General features: G+C 50.0%; 6 non-coding genes and 3 pseudogenes across 6 annotated transcripts; all 9 read right to left on the reverse strand.

The window, feature by feature from the left end:
- Window positions 1-4,801: 4,801 nt before the first annotated feature.
- LOC141234625 (U2 spliceosomal RNA) lies at window positions 4,802-4,879 on the reverse strand (annotated as a pseudogene).
- A 1,115-nt stretch (window positions 4,880-5,994) lies between these two features.
- LOC141234162 (U2 spliceosomal RNA) lies at window positions 5,995-6,185 on the reverse strand. The gene has a single exon (XR_012300147.1). It is a non-coding gene; the product is annotated as a U2 spliceosomal RNA (small nuclear RNA).
- Window positions 6,186-7,300: 1,115 nt separating this feature from the next.
- On the reverse strand, window positions 7,301-7,486 carry LOC141234562 (U2 spliceosomal RNA). Its single transcript, XR_012300529.1, has one exon. It is a non-coding gene; the product is annotated as a U2 spliceosomal RNA (small nuclear RNA).
- A 789-nt stretch (window positions 7,487-8,275) lies between these two features.
- On the reverse strand, window positions 8,276-8,367 carry LOC141234662 (U2 spliceosomal RNA; annotated as a pseudogene).
- Window positions 8,368-9,465: 1,098 nt separating this feature from the next.
- Window positions 9,466-9,656, reverse strand: LOC141234163 (U2 spliceosomal RNA). The gene has a single exon (XR_012300148.1). It is a non-coding gene; the product is annotated as a U2 spliceosomal RNA (small nuclear RNA).
- Window positions 9,657-10,770: 1,114 nt separating this feature from the next.
- On the reverse strand, window positions 10,771-10,953 carry LOC141234508 (U2 spliceosomal RNA). The gene has a single exon (XR_012300486.1). It is a non-coding gene; the product is annotated as a U2 spliceosomal RNA (small nuclear RNA).
- A 523-nt stretch (window positions 10,954-11,476) lies between these two features.
- On the reverse strand, window positions 11,477-11,592 carry LOC141234631 (U2 spliceosomal RNA; annotated as a pseudogene).
- Window positions 11,593-12,706: 1,114 nt separating this feature from the next.
- Window positions 12,707-12,888, reverse strand: LOC141234530 (U2 spliceosomal RNA). The gene has a single exon (XR_012300504.1). It is a non-coding gene; the product is annotated as a U2 spliceosomal RNA (small nuclear RNA).
- Window positions 12,889-14,892: 2,004 nt separating this feature from the next.
- Window positions 14,893-15,083, reverse strand: LOC141234487 (U2 spliceosomal RNA). The gene has a single exon (XR_012300465.1). It is a non-coding gene; the product is annotated as a U2 spliceosomal RNA (small nuclear RNA).
- Between the last annotated feature and the right edge of the window lie 226 nt (window positions 15,084-15,309).

Genomic DNA, 15,309 nt, shown 5'->3' on the forward strand with positions numbered 1-15,309 from the left:
TCCTGGTGAAGTCCTGTGATGTTCTCCACGTCATCCTTGGCTCTGATTAGCTTGTGGATAGTTTTGGGCTTCCACAAGTCGGGCTTGAGTCCCTCCAGTTGATGCTCCCCCACAAATCGAACGACGTCTCCGTAGAACCATGGCGTCGTCCAGTTGTAGGGGAAGGAGCTGTCCCACTTGTCCCAGCCGAGTCGCCTCCAAAGAGGAAGCAGGAAGAAGCGAGACATGGACCTGCCCGCGGAGCCATTCTTGACTTGCAAAGTCCGGCGGACACAATCACACACAAAAGAGGATCGCAGGAGGGTGGGGATATCTGGAACGCCCTTCCCACCCTTGCGAGGCTCCTTGTACATGACGGCCCGCCTGACTCTGTCCATCTTGGATCCCCAGACAAAGTGAAACACTGTCCTGGTAATGGCCCTGCACACAGTGACGTGTGGGGGCCAGGCCTGCGCCGTGTACTGCAAGACGGGCAGGACCTCATTACGCAGGACGAGTGCCTTACCCTCACAAGTGAGGTGTCTGAGGCTCCAGAGTCCGATCCGTTGCTTCACCTTGGCCAAGCGTTCTTGCCAGGACTTGAGGGCCGCTCCTTCCTTCCCGAACCAGACTCCCAGCACCTTGAGGAAATCCGGTTGAATGTTGAAGGGGAAGGGGGCGGAGGAGGCCGGCTGCCAATCCCCGAAGAGCATGGCTTCCGACTACCTGCAGTTGACTTTGGCCCCTGAAGCCCGGCCGAACCTCTCACACGTCTGGACGAGGGCGTCGACTGAACCACGATCAGCGCAGAAGACGGTGACGTCGTCCATGTAGAGCGAGCACTTGACCTCATGTCGTCCCGGACCCGGTGCGGTGATCCCTCTGATCTCTCCATTCTGCCGGATAGCCTCTGCGAAGAGTTCTATAACACAAACAAAAAGAAGAGGTGATAGAGGGCAGCCTTGTCTGACCCCAGAGAGGACAGGGAAGGGGTCAGTCTTCCAGCCGTTCACCAACACCGAGCTGTGGATATCAAAATACATCAGACGGACATACGAACAAAACATGTTACCCAAACCTAACCGGTGCAGAGCTCGGCCCATGAACTCGTGGGAAACCCGGTCGAAGGCCTTCTCCTGATCCAAGGAGACCAGGGCCGCGTGTGCGCGGCGGACCTTGATGTACTCGACCGTGTCCCGCACGAGAGCGAGGCTGTCTGCGATGCGACGTCCAGGGATGCCGCAGGTCTGGTCCGGGTGGATGATCCGTCCGATGACCGTCTTAAGTCGTGTCGCCATCGTCTTGGCCAGGATCTTGTAGTCCACGTTGAGCAGAGTGATGGGACGCCAATTCCTCAGGTCGCACCTCTCTCCCTTCCGCTTGTACAGGATCGTGACCATTCCTTCCCTCAAAGATGGAGGCATTCTACCCTCCACCACCATCTCCTCGTACAGGTCCAACAGGTCCGGACAGATGAGGTCTCCCAGCGCTACATAGAGCTCCGCTGGAAGACCATTACTGCCCGGGGTCCTGCCGGTCCTAAAGGATTTAGCGGCAGAGAGCAATTCGCCCACCATCAGAGGTTTGTCCAAGGCTGCCGTGCCTGCAGGATCAAGATGGTTAGTGATACCTGACAGGAACTTATCAGCAGCGTCGGGGTCGGTAGTCTTGTGGGAGTAGAGTTCGCTGTAGAAGTCGCTGACGACCCTCATCACGTCCTCCTTCCCACGTCGCATGTTTCCGCTCTCGTCTCGCAGCTCGTTCAGGGGCGTGTGACCGGCATGAAGTTTCCTGAAAAAGAATGAGTTACATTTCTCACCCTTCTCCAGATTCTCCACTTTGGAACGGAAGATGATTCGCTTGGACTCCTCCTCAAAGTTCCTTTTCAGGCTCTTCTTGGTCTCCTCCAGCTCCTCCCTCACGTCCCAGCCGCAGTGAAGAAGGTCCTGCAGCGACCGCAGCTCGCGCTGCAGCCCTCTGAAGTCCATCCTCTTCTCACACTCCTGTTGTCGACCCTTGGCCTGAAAGAAACAGCGAAACTCAAGTTTAACATATTCCCACCAATCAGAGACTGTTTGGAAGCTACCCTTGTAGGACTGCCACATTGCGTAGGCTGCTCTCAGCTCCTCCACGACTTCATCCTGAGCCAGCAGAGCACAATTCAGCTTCCAGGAGCCGGGGCCGGACGGAAAACCGTCGCCGAGGACACCTTGTAAGTGAATGGCTCTGTGGTCGGAGAAGAAGCAGGAGACCATCGAGTGCCTACTCTGCCTGACTGCCCGAGAGGTGAACACAAAGTCAATCCTGGAGCGGAGTGAGCCATCGGGTCGGCTCCACGAATAGTTTGTGGAGCCTCTCCCCATGGAGCCCACCACGTCCTGAAGAGAGGCCTCGGTTACCATCTCGATGAGCAGCTTGGACGTGATGTCCAACTTGGCAGATGTGCCAGAACTACGACCGTCCTCCTCGATGGGGCAGTTGAAATCCCCGGCCATCACTAAGGTCCTGGTGGTGGCAAGCTGAAGCCGCAGGGTCTGGAAAAGCTCCAAACGCTCATTCTTCAGTGGGGACGCATACACGTTGATGAACCTGACAGGTTCTCCCGCCCAGTTGCCATCTACAACAAGAGCCCTGCCGCAGATGAGCTCCTGGACGGACTCAAGCGTGAATGCGCCCCCCCTGATCAGAATTGCGACCCCCGCAGACTTGCAGTCACCCCCACCGGACCAGTAGGATGGACCGTGGGACCACTCCCTGGCCAGATGTTTGAAGGACCTAGAGGAGGGAAGGGAACATTCCTGCAACATATAAACATCACACAACTGGGAAGTAAGGAAGGCATAAATAGTCTGACGTCTGAACTTGTCCTTGATGCTCCTGACATTAATGGAAAATAAGTTAATATTAGCCATCATGTAGGGAAAAAAGAAAAAGTTAGCGCAGGCAATACACCTTAGTTACCACTCCGGTCGGGTGGTCCCTCGTCGGTGTTGACTGCTGGTGACGGGATCACCAGCAGGCCCTCTTCTCCATCTGGTCAAGCAGCGCGGCCTCAATCTCGGCGACCACCAGTTCCTCCTCTTCTGGCTCGGCCACCAGGGTCTCAACCATGTGCTCCATCTCTTCTGGCTCAGGGAGGGTATCCTCCTTTTCGCCTACGAAATCCAGAATCTTCTTTTTGGAGGATTCAGTAGCAGGGCTGTCCTCCACCTTCCTCTTTCCCCGGGTTGGAACTGGGGAGACAAGAAGGGGAAAATCCTCCTCGGAATAGATAGCGGCGGGTGGAGGAAAGGTTAATTCCACCGCTACCATGGTCTGGGGAGGGAGAGTGGCTGCCGGGGCAGGGGAAAGGACACCTGCTGAGGAGTAGGGGAAGGAGGAAGAGGAAGTGGAATCCTCAGCAGGGGTGGCCGGGGTGGGGGGGGATTGGACGGGGGTGGCAGGGGGAGGGATCGAGAGAGGGGTGACAGAACTCTTACCCTCCTTTGACTTTTTCTTCTGCTTCGGAGCTGCTGGGACCGTCGCTGGGGCTTTGGCCACCGACTCCTTGACCGCTTTGGCCTTGGTCGTCTCGGCCTTGGCCGCTGGGGCCTTGGTCGTCGCGTCCTTGACCTTCACAGGCCTGGTCGTCGGGGCCTTGTCCTCCGTAGCTGGGGTCGTCGCAACCACCGATGCCCAGGATCTCTCACGCCTGGGGCAATCCTTGTACAGATGAGCCGCCAGCCCACACAGGTTGCAGGACGTCTTCTTCGGGCAGTCCTTCGAGCTGTGTCCCGTCACTCGACAAATCCTGCAGGCATCCTCCTTGCAGTCCTTCATCTCGTGGCCGTTCTTGCCGCATCTCCTGCAGTTCCGCGGCATGTCCGGGTAATAGATGAGGCCGTAGGAGTTGCCCAGGGAGAATGTCGGGGGCAGGTGCCGAAGTCCGTCTGAGTACGCCAGGTCCCTGTGAAGTCTAACGGTCACCGACCACTTACCTGTCCAGAAGCCGAGTCCATTCAGGATGTGAGAGGGTTCCTTCACAACCAAACAGAAGCGTCTCAGGAAGGTACAGATGTCTTGGCCTGGGGTGTGCGGGTTGCGCATGGAGACCGTGATCCTCCTTTCATCCCTCTGGATAGGGCAGCTACCTGTAAAGGCAGAGAAAGAATTATCCGGCACCTTTGCGCTTATCATTTCCCAGAACCTCCTGCAGGTGTTCACAGTGGCGAAGGTGACGAAGAAGATCCCCGTCAAGAAGGTCTGGATGCTGAGGGTGTCCGACCTGGAGAAGCCTCGATCCAGCAGCATCTTCTGGCAGAACACGTCCGAGGACATGTCCGGCACCCTCCCATCCACTTCCTTCAGCTTCAGGGCCACCGTCTGCCGCATCCATGGCTCCAGGGCTGGAGCTTCGTGGCGGGGCTTCTGGGGTCCCTTCTGCTGGCCAGTCGTGGAGGCAGAGTCCTTGGGGTCAGAATCGGCTACTGGCTGGGCCCTCCTGGCTGTCCCCAGCTCCAGGCTCTTCTTTTCGGCCTTCCTCGCAGCGCTTGCCATGGCTTTCCTCCTGCAGTTACTTCTTGGAGCTGGATCTGGAACTCTTCCCGGAATGGGTGGAGCTATGCAGATTCTTCTCCCGTCGTGTTCTGGACAAATTCCCCGAAAGGTCTTTGTCACGATGATTTTCTTCCTCGAAGATTCCACAGGACAGCCCGATTCTTCTCCGAGTCTTCGTCTTCTTCTGGATTCTTTAGAGCTTCTTCCTCCCACCGATATCCGCCTTCGTTCTCTGATGTCAGCTGGGCTCCGAAGCTCTTCTCCTTCCGAGTTCGATCGCTCTCGTCAAGTGTAGATCGTAGCTCTTGTGTTCTTAAAAGAACAGATACTACACTTGATCTTAGCCAAAAGGCCGAGAAGCGATAACCAGAATTGGTTTCAAACTACGGAGCCACCCAAGGATCCTGAAAAGTCCATTTGTGGAGATGAGCTCCTGGACTCCCGTTAAGAAGACATGTTGTCAACCTCTAGATCCCTTACATGCCTGCACTTTTCGGCTTGCTGCTGCTGCAATCCACGCGTTTTAGATCTGCATAACTCCACCTCTTTAAACACAGCACCTTCACCCCCTGCTGTTCCCACCCGCCTCAACACCGTTGGAAGGGAGGAGAACCAATTAAGGCGGGGGGTGGGGTGGAACGAGCAGCTGTCTACCCTTAGCAGGAGGGCTCCTGATTACATACCTCTCCTGCTGCTGCTGCTGCTGGCTGTCCAGCAGCAGACTGAAGGTGGCTGCTGCTGTGCACAGGTATATAAAGGCTCAGAGCCTATTATGACACGCGCAGCCAGCGTTCCATTGCCACATTCCATCTACTGCAGGCAGGATACCTGGCTGGTTGAATGTCGCTGAGAAGCTCACAGAGACCGCCATAAGCAACAGTTTAACAGAATGCCACAGACTAATCAACCAAACTTTTTGGGTTGGGTTCTCTTTTATAGTCTGCAGGCATTAAATGAAAGAAGTCAGTGTTCCAGCAGAAGGAGACAACGTTTCAGAAAAGGCATTGTAGCAAACCAAAAAAGAAATTTTAAGCGCAGCAGAGTAACCAGCGCACATACCTGTTAGCTCAGGTGAGTTTAAAAGGCTGCTGTTGATAACAAGGGCATTTGCTAAATAGATGGTGTGTGTGCAACAATATACTGAAAGGTCAATTATATTGTGCAGCTTATCTCACCACCTGTAGTTATTTAGGTGAAAGCTCCAAAATGCTTGCCTAATATGTCTGTTTATCCAAAAGGAAGTAAAAAGGGAGAGCTAGAAAGATAGCATTGCATCACATTACATGGCAATGCAATGCACAGTTGCTGAAGTTGAACCAAAATGAGCTTGTAATCTGGCTTCTGCAACTTTGAACATGAAAAATCCAATGAGGAGAAGAAAAGCAAAGCCAAAGAGTCCATCCCAAAATCCGACAAACAAGCAAAATGAACAAAAAACATTGAATTCAATTCTTTCTGATTTTAGAAACTGCATTAAAGAAGGGGTGCACCGGTCCTGGAGATACTGCAATACCAGGTCAATGCGTGGAGTGGACAGAGCAAGCTCTTTTTCCATCTCCCTGTTCTAAAAATCCATTTAATATATGGTCCCCAGATAGGGGACGTATCAGATATTAAACTGATAAGAACAGATACTACACTTGATCTTAGCCAAAAGGCCGAGAAGCGATAACCAGAATTGGTTTCAAACTACGGAGCCACCCAAGGATCCTGAAAAGTCCATTTGTGGAGATGAGCTCCTGGACTCCCGTTAAGAAGACATGTTGTCAACCTCTAGATCCCTTACATGCCTGCACTTTTCGGTTTGCTGCTGCTGCAATCCACGCGTTTTAGATCTGCATAACTCCACCTCTTTAAACACAGCACCTTCACCCCCTGCTGTTCCCACCCGCCTCAACACCGTTGGAAGGGAGGAGAACCAATTAAGGCGGGGGGTGGGGTGGAACGAGCAGCTGTCTACCCTTAGCAGGAGGGCTCCTGATTACATACCTCTCCTGCTGCTGCTGCTGCTGGCTGTCCAGCAGCAGACTGAAGGTGGCTGCTGCTGTGCACAGGTATATAAAGGCTCAGAGCCTATTATGACACGCGCAGCCAGCGTTCCATTGCCACATTCCATCTACTGCAGGCAGGATACCTGGCTGGCTGAATGTCGCTGAGAAGCTCACAGAGACCGCCATAAGCAACAGTTTAACAGAATGCCACAGACTAATCAACCAAACTTTTTGGGTTGGGTTCTCTTTTATAGTCTGCAGGCATTAAATGAAAGAAGTCAGTGTTCCAGCAGAAGGAGACAACGTTTCAGAAAAGGCATTGTAGCAAACCAAAAAAGAAATTTTAAGCGCAGCAGAGTAACCAGCGCACATACCTGTTAGCTCAGGTGAGTTTAAAAGGCTGCTGTTGATAACAAGGGCATTTGCTAAATAGATGGTGTGTGTGCAACAATATACTGAAAGGTCAATTATATTGTGCAGCTTATCTCACCACCTGTAGTTATTTAGGTGAAAGCTCCAAAATGCTTGCCTAATATGTCTGTTTATCCAAAAGGAAGTAAAAAGGGAGAGCTAGAAAGATAGCATTGCATCACATTACATGGCAATGCAATGCACAGTTGCTGAAGTTGAACCAAAATGAGCTTGTAATCTGGCTTCTGCAACTTTGAACATGAAAAATCCAATGAGGAGAAGAAAAGCAAAGCCAAAGAGTCCATCCCAAAATCCGACAAACAAGCAAAATGAACAAAAAACATTGAATTCAATTCTTTCTGATTTTAGAAACTGCATTAAAGAAGGGGTGCACCGGTCCTGGAGATACTGCAATACCAGGTCAATGCGTGGAGTGGACAGAGCAAGCTCTTTTTCCATCTCCCTGTTCTAAAAATCCATTTAATATATGGTCCCCAGATAGGGGACGTATCAGATATTAAACTGATAAGAACAGATTTTTTTTTTTTTTATCGAAAGCCCGAATTCGTGTACAAAACCCGAGTGCGCTTAAAAAAGTGACAAGTGCCACAAAAAAAGTGCACTAGGATGCTGGTCTTCTTGAAACCCTCTCCAAAAGGAGAAGGGTCCCCCAAACCTTTCCCCGTCCCTCCGAGCCAAAAGGCCACAGCGAGGAACAGGGACAAAAAGCCACCTCCAGCCGAAGCCAGAGGCGACCCAATCTTACCCCCAGCACCTGCCCGAGTTCTCACCCGAGCAAGGCACTGGGAGCCAAAGACTGTGCTCCCCTCCCAGAAGAGGGGAGCCAACAACGCTCTCCTCCCGAAAGAGGAGAGCCAGGGGGGTTCAGGGGGGAGCGGAACCTGATGGCCACACACTCCCCCCCTAGACCTGCCAAGAGAGGAACCCGTAAGGGAACTGCATCCCAACAAAATCCTAGTAGGACGTGACACACGTGAATAAGTGGACACACAGTGACAAAGAAATTAAATAAATAGTGAAGGTTTCACAGTATAATACTGCCCGGACCTTCGACCGGGAATTGAAAAATTCCCCATCCTAAGGCCAGAAGGCCCGGAATAAGGGTGTGTGCGAAGAAAGAAAATTTGAAGTGCTTGTGCAAATGTGCCATAAACTCAAGTGGGGTTCCCAATCCCAGTGAGTTAAGGCACCCCAGGGTCACCACTCCTGGGGCACTTCACACTTCGGGCTTTCGATCTTCCCCGGCCCAATGGCGTCGATCCTGGGGGGCCATGCTTTCCACCAGATGACTATATTAGCCACCTGGCGTACTAACAAGCGCCTAAACCCCAGTGTGCATAATGTATCAATCTACTAGGGCGGCCAACATCCAAAACCGCCTTTTCGAAAGATACTACACTTGATCTTAGCCAAAAGGCCGAGAAGCGATAACCAGAATTGGTTTCAAACTACGGAGCCACCCAAGGATCCTGAAAAGTCCATTTGTGGAGATGAGCTCCTGGACTCCCGTTAAGAAGACATGTTGTCAACCTCTAGATCCCTTACATGCCTGCACTTTTCGGCTTGCTGCTGCTGCAATCCACGCGTTTTAGATCTGCATAACTCCACCTCTTTAAACACAGCACCTTCACCCCCTGCTGTTCCCACCCGCCTCAACACCGTTGGAAGGGAGGAGAACCAATTAAGGCGGGGGGTGGGGTGGAACGAGCAGGAGGGCTCCTGATTACATACCTCTCCTGCTGCTGCTGCTGCTGGCTGTCCAGCAGCAGACTGAAGGTGGCTGCTGCTGTGCACAGGTATATAAAGGCTCAGAGCCTATTATGACACGCGCAGCCAGCGTTCCATTGCCACATTCCATCTACTGCAGGCAGGATACCTGGCTGGCTGAATGTCGCTGAGAAGCTCACAGAGACCGCCATAAGCAACAGTTTAACAGAATGCCACAGACTAATCAACCAAACTTTTTGGGTTGGGTTCTCTTTTATAGTCTGCAGGCATTAAATGAAAGAAGTCAGTGTTCCAGCAGAAGGAGACAACGTTTCAGAAAAGGCATTGTAGCAAACCAAAAAAGAAATTTTAAGCGCAGCAGAGTAACCAGCGCACATACCTGTTAGCTCAGGTGAGTTTAAAAGGCTGCTGTTGATAACAAGGGCATTTGCTAAATAGATGGTGTGTGTGCAACAATATACTGAAAGGTCAATTATATTGTGCAGCTTATCTCACCACCTGTAGTTATTTAGGTGAAAGCTCCAAAATGCTTGCCTAATATGTCTGTTTATCCAAAAGGAAGTAAAAAGGGAGAGCTAGAAAGATAGCATTGCATCACATTACATGGCAATGCAATGCACAGTTGCTGAAGTTGAACCAAAATGAGCTTGTAATCTGGCTTCTGCAACTTTGAACATGAAAAATCCAATGAGGAGAAGAAAAGCAAAGCCAAAGAGTCCATCCCAAAATCCGACAAACAAGCAAAATGAACAAAAAACATTGAATTCAATTCTTTCTGATTTTAGAAACTGCATTAAAGAAGGGGTGCACCGGTCCTGGAGATACTGCAATACCAGGTCAATGCGTGGAGTGGACAGAGCAAGCTCTTTTTCCATCTCCCTGTTCTAAAAATCCATTTAATATATGGTCCCCAGATAGGGGACGTATCAGATATTAAACTGATAAGAACAGATACTACACTTGATCTTAGCCAAAAGGCCGAGAAGCGATAACCAGAATTGGTTTCAAACTACGGAGCCACCCAAGGATCCTGAAAAGTCCATTTGTGGAGATGAGCTCCTGGACTCCCGTTAAGAAGACATGTTGTCAACCTCTAGATCCCTTACATGCCTGCACTTTTCGGCTTGCTGCTGCTGCAATCCACGCGTTTTAGATCTGCATAACTCCACCTCTTTAAACACAGCACCTTCACCCCCTGCTGTTCCCACCCGCCTCAACACCGTTGGAAGGGAGGAGAACCAATTAAGGCGGGGGGTGGGGTGGAACGAGCAGCTGTCTACCCTTAGCAGGAGGGCTCCTGATTACATACCTCTCCTGCTGCTGCTGCTGCTGGCTGTCCAGCAGCAGACTGAAGGTGGCTGCTGCTGTGCACAGGTATATAAAGGCTCAGAGCCTATTATGACACGCGCAGCCAGCGTTCCATTGCCACATTCCATCTACTGCAGGCAGGATACCTGGCTGGCTGAATGTCGCTGAGAAGCTCACAGAGACCGCCATAAGCAACAGTTTAACAGAATGCCACAGACTAATCAACCAAACTTTTTGGGTTGGGTTCTCTTTTATAGTCTGCAGGCATTAAATGAAAGAAGTCAGTGTTCCAGCAGAAGGAGACAACGTTTCAGAAAGGCATTGTAGCAAACCAAAAAAGAAATTTTAAGCGCAGCAGAGTAACCAGCGCACATACCTGTTAGCTCAGGTGAGTTTAAAAGGCTGCTGTTGATAACAAGGGCATTTGCTAAATAGATGGTGTGTGTGCAACAATATACTGAAAGGTCAATTATATTGTGCAGCTTATCTCACCACCTGTAGTTATTTAGGTGAAAGCTCCAAAATGCTTGCCTAATATGTCTGTTTATCCAAAAGGAAGTAAAAAGGGAGAGCTAGAAAGATAGCATTGCATCACATTACATGGCAATGCAATGCACAGTTGCTGAAGTTGAACCAAAATGAGCTTGTAATCTGGCTTCTGCAACTTTGAACATGAAAAATCCAATGAGGAGAAGAAAAGCAATGCCAAAGAGTCCATCCCAAAATCCGACAAACAAGCAAAATGAACAAAAAACATTGAATTCAATTCTTTCTGATTTTAGAAACTGCATTAAAGAAGGGGTGCACCGGTCCTGGAGATACTGCAATACCAGGTCAATGCGTGGAGTGGACAGAGCAAGCTCTTTTTCCATCTCCCTGTTCTAAAAATCCATTTAATATATGGTCCCCAGATAGGGGACGTATCAGATATTAAACTGATAAGAACAGATTTTTTTGATTGAAGCTGCATCCAAGGCACTGAAAAATGTGACCGAAGTCACACCAAAACAGCGCACGAGGCGAGGATTCATGTGGACCCTTCCCGGAGGAGAGGGTCCCCAATAAACCATCCCCATCCCTCCGAGCCAGAAGGCCACAGCGAGGGTCAGGGATCTCCGATGCTCTCCCTAGCCGAAGCCGGAGAAGAGCCGTTTTCGTGCTCCCAGCTTCCATCTAGGCTGCCACCCTAGTGGAGCTGGAGCCTGTGTTGGTTTCTCAGCCCAAAGCTGACCGGACCTCCGACCGGGTTTATAAAAATTCCCCTTCCTAGCCCGGAGGCCAGGAATAGGGGGGTTGCTCAGAAAGTATGATTGGCAAAGGTGCGGCGTGCTACGAAGCCAAGTCTTTCTGGGGTTCCCAGTCCCAGTAAGCTTGGACTCCCACCAGGGCGCCTACTCCTGGGGCACATTGCTCCAAAGCCCTCACACTTACTCAGCCTAGTGACTTCGATCCTGGAGGGCCATGTTTTCCATCAGATAACTCTATGAGCCACCTGGCGTACTAACAAGTGCACCAAACCAGTGTGTAATATGCATCAATTTACTAGGGCAGCCCAAGGACAAAACTGCCTTTTCAAAAGATACTACACTTGATCTTAGCCAAAAGGCCGAGAAGCGATAACCAGAATTGGTTTCAAACTACGGAGCCACCCAAGGATCCTGAAAAGTCCATTTGTGGAGATGAGCTCCTGGACTCCCGTTAAGAAGACATGTTGTCAACCTCTAGATCCCTTACATGCCTGCACTTTTCGGCTTGCTGCTGCTGCAATCCACGCGTTTTAGATCTGCATAACTCCACCTCTTTAAACACAGCACCTTCACCCCCTGCTGTTCCCACCCGCCTCAACACCGTTGGAAGGGAGGAGAACCAATTAAGGCGGGGGGTGGGGTGGAACGAGCAGCTGTCTACCCTTAGCAGGAGGGCTCCTGATTACATACCTCTCCTGCTGCTGCTGCTGCGGCTGTCCAGCAGCAGACTGAAGGTGGCTGCTGCTGTGCACAGGTATATAAAGGCTCAGAGCCTATTATGACACGCGCAGCCAGCGTTCCATTGCCACATTCCATCTACTGCAGGCAGGATACCTGGCTGGCTGAATGTCGCTGAGAAGCTCACAGAGACCGCCATAAGCAACAGTTTAACAGAATGCCACAGACTAATCAACCAAACTTTTTGGGTTGGGTTCTCTTTTATAGTCTGCAGGCATTAAATGAAAGAAGTCAGTGTTCCAGCAGAAGGAGACAACGTTTCAGAAAAGGCATTGTAGCAAACCAAAAAAGAAATTTTAAGCGCAGCAGAGTAACCAGCGCACATACCTGTTAGCTCAGGTGAGTTTAAAAGGCTGCTGTTGATAACAAGGGCATTTGCTAAATAGATGGTGTGTGTGCAACAATATACTGAAAGGTCAATTATATTGTGCAGCTTATCTCACCACCTGTAGTTATTTAGGTGAAAGCTCCAAAATGCTTGCCTAATATGTCTGTTTATCCAAAAGGAAGTAAAAAGGGAGAGCTAGAAAGATAGCATTGCATCACATTACATGGCAATGCAATGCACAGTTGCTGAAGTTGAACCAAAATGAGCTTGTAATCTGGCTTCTGCAACTTTGAACATGAAAAATCCAATGAGGAGAAGAAAAGCAAAGCCAAAGAGTCCATCCCAAAATCCGACAAACAAGCAAAATGAACAAAAAACATTGAATTCAATTCTTTCTGATTTTAGAAACTGCATTAAAGAAGGGGTGCACCGGTCCTGGAGATACTGCAATACCAGGTCAATGCGTGGAGTGGACAGAGCAAGCTCTTTTTCCATCTCCCTGCTCTAAAAATCCATTTAATATATGGTCCCCAGATAGGGGACGTATCAGATATTAAACTGATAAGAACAGATTTTTTTTTTATCGAAAGCCCGAATTCGTGTACAAAACCCGAGTGCGCTTAAAAAAGTGACAAGTGCCACAAAAAAAAGTGCACTAGGATGCTGGTCTTCTTGAAACCCTCTCCAAAAGGAGAAGGGTCCCCCAAACCATTCCCCGTCCCTCCGAGCCAGAAGGCCACAGCGAGGAACAGGGACAAATAGCCACCTCCAGCCGGAGCCAGAGGCGACCCAATCTTACCCCCAATACCTGCCCGATTTCTCACCCGAGCAAGGCACTGGGAGCCAAAGACTGTGCTCCCCTCCCGGAAGAGGGGAGCCAACAACGCTCTCCTCCCGAAAGAGGAGAGCCAGTGGGGTTCAGGGGGGAGCGGAACCTGATGGCCACACACTCCCCCCCTAGACCTGCCAAGAGAGGAACCCGTAAGGGAACCGCATCCCGACAAAATCCTAGTAAGGACGTGGACACACGTGAAAAAGTGGACACACAGTGACAAAAAAAAAATTAAATAAATAGTGAAGGTTTCACAGTATAATACTGCCCGGACCTTCGACCGGGAATTGAAAAATTCCCCATCCTAAGGCCAGAAGGCCCGGAATAAGGGTGTGTGTGAAGAAAGAAATATTGAAGTGCTAGTGCAAATGTGCCATAAACTCAAGTGGGGTTCCCAATCCCAGTGAGTTAAGGCACCCCAGGGTCACCACTCCTGGGGCACTTCACACTTCGGGCTTTCGATCTTCCCCGGCCCAATGGCGTCGATCCTGGGGGGCCATGCTTTCCACCAGATCACTATATTAGCCACCTGGCGTACTAACAAGCACCTAAACCCCAGTGTGCATAATGTATCAATCTACTAGGGCGGCCAACATCCAAAACCGCCTTTTCGAAAGATACTACACTTGATATTAGCCAAAAGGCCGAGAAGCGATAACCAGAATTGGTTTCAAACTACGGAGCCACCCAAGGATCCTGAAAAGTCCATTTGTGGAGATGAGCTCCTGGACTCCCGTTAAGAAGACATGTTGTCAACCTCTAGATCCCTTACATGCCTGCACTTTTCGGCTTGCTGCTGCTGCTGCAATCCACGCGTTTTAGATCTGCATAACTCCACCTCTTTAAACACAGCACCTTCACCCCCTGCTGTTCCCACCCACCTCAACACCGTTGGAAGGGAGGAGAACCAATTAAGGCGGGGGGTGGGGTGGAACGAGCAGCTGTCTACCCTTAGCAGGAGGGCTCCTGATTACATACCTCTCCTGCTGCTGCTGCTGCTGGCTGTCCAGCAGCAGACTGAAGGTGGCTGCTGCTGTGCACAGGTATATAAAGGCTCAGAGCCTATTATGACACGCGCAGCCAGCGTTCCATTGCCACATTCCATCTACTGCAGGCAGGATACCTGGCTGGCTGAATGTCGCTGAGAAGCTCACAGAGACCGCCATAAGCAACAGTTTAACAGAATGCCACAGACTAATCAACCAAACTTTTTGGGTTGGGTTCTCTTTTATAGTCTGCAGGCATTAAATGAAAGAAGTCAGTGTTCCAGCAGAAGGAGACAACGTTTCAGAAAAGGCATTGTAGCAAACCAAAAAGAAATTTTAAGCGCAGAAGAGTAACCAGCGCACATACCTGTTAGCTCAGGTGAGTTTAAAAGGCTGCTGTTGATAACAAGGGCATTTGCTAAATAGATGGTGTGTGTGCAACAATATACTGAAAGGTCAATTATATTGTGCAGCTTATCTCACCACCTGTAGTTATTTAGGTGAAAGCTCCAAAATGCTTGCCTAATATGTCTGTTTATCCAAAAGGAAGTAAAAAGGGAGAGCTAGAAAGATAGCATTGCATCACATTACATGGCAATGCAATGCACAGTTGCTGAAGTTGAACCAAAATGAGCTTGTAATCTGGCTTCTGCAACTTTGAACATGAAAAATCCAATGAGGAGAAGAAAAGCAAAGCCAAAGAGTCCATCCCAAAATCCGACAAACAAGCAAAATGAACAAAAAACATTGAATTCAATTCTTTCTGATTTTAGAAACTGCATTAAAGAAGGGGTGCACCGGTCCTGGAGATACTGCAGTACCAGGTTAATGCGTGGAGTGGACAGAGCAAGCTCTTTTTCCATCTCCCTGCTCTAAAAATCCATTTAATATATGGTCCCCAGATAGGGGACGTATCAGATATTAAACTGATAAGAACAGATACTACACTTGATCTTAGCCAAAAGGCCGAGAAGCGATAACCAGAATTGGTTTCAAACTACGGAGCCACCCAAGGATCCTGAAAAGTCAATTTGTGGAGATGAGCTCCTGGACTCCCGTTAAGAAGACATGTTGTCAACCTCTAGATCCCTTACATGCCTGCACTTTTCGGCTTGCTGCTGCTGCAATCCACGCGTTTTAGATCTGCATAACTCCACCTCTTTAAACACAGCACCTTCACCCCCTGCTGTTCCCACCCGCCTCA

Source organism: Phyllobates terribilis, unplaced genomic scaffold, assembly GCF_046119375.1.
Source record: "Phyllobates terribilis strain yellow unplaced genomic scaffold, ASM4611937v1 Scaffold_636__1_contigs__length_917067, whole genome shotgun sequence".
NCBI classification, from domain to species: domain Eukaryota; kingdom Metazoa; phylum Chordata; class Amphibia; order Anura; family Dendrobatidae; genus Phyllobates; species Phyllobates terribilis.